This window comes from Halichoerus grypus, chromosome 4 (assembly GCF_964656455.1).
Source record: "Halichoerus grypus chromosome 4, mHalGry1.hap1.1, whole genome shotgun sequence".
NCBI lineage: Eukaryota > Metazoa > Chordata > Mammalia > Carnivora > Phocidae > Halichoerus > Halichoerus grypus.
The window spans coordinates 10,469,387-10,473,018 of record NC_135715.1 but is presented as its reverse complement, the minus strand read 5'-3'; the positions used below and the strand labels follow the sequence as shown (position 1 = coordinate 10,473,018).

Below are 3,632 nucleotides of genomic sequence, written 5' to 3'. Positions count from 1 at the left end.
GTAGGGTATGAATGTGCAAATCCCACGTGGAGATCACAGTTCACTAACTTGTGGATGGCCCCGCAGAGTAAAGGAGTGATTCAGTATAATGACTCCATACACTGTAGACGAAAGACACAGAAACACCATTCTTTTGGCGCTGTTTAAAATTTGGGCAAGGAGCCATGTTTCTGAGGCAAGAAGAACTGCCTTTTCCTTTTCATAATAATAAAAAAAAAATCTTTAGCATTTCGGAATAAGCAATATTCATCTCTCAATTAGTATTAACAGCTAATCAGGGTGCAGCAGGGTAGTAGAGTTCTCGTCAAACAGCAGGCGGCTTGTTTTATTTTTTCAATGCCACTTAAAGATTATTTGAAAACTCTCCTTCAGCAACCAGTGTGTGGGGAGCCACGTACCCTCAGTCAGAATTTAAAGTGATCCAAAATACAATATTAATGATTGATGCACAAGCTCACAGTTTGGCGCTGGGGCTTAATTAGATAAGCTTTGCAGCTGTTTCCGGGTGGAGGCAACTTGATGGGATGCAAAGCTGTTACGCGACTTCCCATCTACAGGGTATCTACTGAAGCGGAAACAGAAGCAAGCTATTAGGAATTATGATGATGACATTCTTTTTCAGTGCTGAAATGAGTAGAAGTCTGATTGTGGGGGAGAGAGAAGAAGCATTTTATAATTAAAAAGGTAGGCTCGGATCTTCTGTTCCATTTATTGATGAACTGAACACTCATAAAAAGCAGCTAGTGCAGCCAAGCCACGATCTGGTGAGACATGTGTGAAGAGCTTGCTTGAGTGGCTCTCTTGGTCCATGCTACTTTGCAAAGTACAAAATCCTCTTGTCTCAAATCTGGCATCATGGTTGTGGTCAGGCCATCTAGTGTCTTATTCATGCAGACGTATACCTGCAAAAGCTGCTCTGGAATCACTCACCCTCCCTGAAAACTTAAGAAGAATTTAAACTGGGCTCGATAGCATTTCATTTCACTGAGTCAAAGAGATTGTCAACATCTAATTACCGTAGGAGTTGGGAGTCTTCTGTGTCTTGAGCTGGAAATGACTAGAATGCACCGTATAGTGTCTATCTGCAGCTAAGCTTCAGCATGTGTGCGTGACCTCTATCACGTGAGACAGCTAAAGGGTACAATTTATTGAAACTCATTGTAAATTAAATGTGCAAGACTTCAAGAATGCGTCCCACCAGACTGAGGCTGGGAGCTCTCACATAGTGGTATTGTTAAATTGACCTTTAAAACCTCTCTTTCCAATAAAAAGGAAGCCTGTCTAGGTGTTCTGTGTTGTGAAATAATTATAATAGCCATCTATGAAATAAATTCTTGATAGCTCCTTGTCAGTATCTATAAAATGTGAAGTTACGCATGAATGCTAAGTATTTTATTTTTGTTGTGTAGGTGAAGCTTAATGAGCCTTCTCGTGATTGTTTTAAATCAATTTATGAGAATGTAGAATCAACCTGACTCTTTCAATGTAAGTAGGGGAGAAGTGAATCTTTCTGGAGGTACATTAAATCTCTTGGGTTATTAAATTGTCATTCCTGCACTGAAAAAGGATTTGTGCACTGCCTTGTTCCTTCTTGTTAAAGGTGTTGCAAGGTGAACAACTAGGGATTAGAAAAGTTGAAAAATCAAGTTCTGGTTTGGCCCTTTTCTGGCTGTGTGATCTTGGTCAGTTTGCTAAGACTCAAGCCTCCCTTTCCTCATTTGCAAAATGGGAAGAATGGTCCCTTGCCTCCTTATCTTCCAGAGCAATTTTGAGGATCCAACTGGATAGAACATGTCTCTAGGTTTAGACCTGAAGTTGAGTGTGTCTAATATTTTGCAAATGCACTTGTAATAAATTAATAGTGGCTTCTGTGAGGCAGATCCTCATAGTTCACGTCATAAAGCTTCTGAGAACAGATAACTGTCTCTTAAACTTTCCACTGAGCAAGGACAATGGCTGTTTTTGGGTTTCCAAAGCTTTTCCTAATGGTAATACTTTTGCCACCTGCTTGTTTGGAAAAGATGAGGAAGGAGTGTAAGATAATTCACACAGAAACAGAGACGAGGAAAATCAGATTTTGTGCACAGTTGATTAAATTACAAGTTAAAGCTTGGACCCAAGCATTCTGGTTCCAAGGTGCGTGTTGTCCTCTTTTTAGTGGATTGTCTCTGTGGACAGTCTGCAAATAAATGGAAGTGGAGAGGTGGACTATTGAGGAAATGTGTGGTTGATTTTGGAATTGAAGAGTGCAGATGTCAACAAAGCAGGTAATTCATTAAAGATCAATAAGCTTAGCAGCAGGGTTGCCATGAGCACTCTGAGGATAACTGCATTGTGTATACATGTCAGTTGACTATTGTGGATTTTTAAAAAGGTAGAATGTACTCTGTGAATATTCTTGCTGTTCTGATTTTGTTATAATCGGGGCAGGCTAAACATTTGCTATATTAACCATGCATGTGTCCCCAGACCTAGTTCTTCCCTAGGTCTGGTTTTATCAATGTTGGTGATAAACCAAGTCTGATTTATATGATGCATCTTATGTGGGAAATGTCTGTGACTCTAGGTATCTAATCATCCTTGAGAAATGACAGCACAGCTAGTGTAATAACTTTTGAAAATAACCATTGCTAATTTGATGATTACCATTTGCCATTAAGTGAATTGTAAAACTATTGTGTTTTATTTTCTAGAAAAAAAAGTAGAATGTACTCCTTTTAGTTGCATGAAATAATGATTGTTGAGCACTTGCAAGGGATGCTTCTATCCTTGTTCCCTTGATAAAATAATTGACAAACGTATGGTTCTTGGTGTCTTTTCTAATTGATGCTGATGGAAAAGCTGACAACAGCAAGTTGTAGGAATATTGCAATACTCCATCAAAATCTCTAAGGATAGAGATGGATTATAGTGCTTTGAATATCACCATACATCCTAACAGCAATCAGTAAAAATTACCGATGCTAGACTGAACTGATGAACCAAACAAAGCCTGGTGGTATACTGAGAGAAAGGTAGGCATGAATTATCTGGGTGGAATGTAGGAAATGCTATTAAAAAATTAATGCATAGGTAATGTACACAGGTCTTGAAATGTACAAACAAGCACTTAACTTGTAGAATAATAGTAATCGTGATGAATGATAACAGCAATTACTTTTATTTACTGGTGCTTATTCATCTTCCAATCCAGTGAATAATTTTTCCTAGAGTTCTAGCTTGGATTCTCTTTTCTCTCTTTATAAATACTCTCCTTGGGCTTCATTATCTGCCCAAAGGCTAAATTTACCATCTGGGTAGCAATGACCCAACTCAAGTAATCTCCCGCTGTGCCTCAAGGCATGCACACCTTTGGACACTCATAGCATTTTTCATATGTCTTCTATATCAGGCAGTCGAAACCATGGGTCTGAACAAATGGCCTAAAGAGATAAGATAAAATAAGAAAGGTAGAAAGCCTACAATCAACGATTAGGGAAACCCAACATTTTAAAGGCTAAGTAAATGAGGATTTTAGAGACAGAACACATAAGTGGCCAGAGAAGTAGGAGCATGATTAAAAGAGAGTGGCGTCACTGTGGAAATCCAAAGGAAGAGAGTATTTCACAAAGAAGTGTTGGTCAGTAGGACTG

The 3,632-nt window shown here is 38.8% G+C and overlaps 1 non-coding gene across 1 annotated transcript; it reads left to right on the top strand.

Annotated features, from left to right (window-relative positions):
• The first annotated feature begins 2,386 nt into the window (after positions 1–2,386).
• Positions 2,387–2,515, top strand: LOC118534515 (small nucleolar RNA SNORA72). Its single transcript, XR_004916720.1, has one exon. It is a non-coding gene; the product is annotated as a small nucleolar RNA SNORA72 (small nucleolar RNA).
• The last annotated feature ends 1,117 nt before the right edge of the window (positions 2,516–3,632 follow it).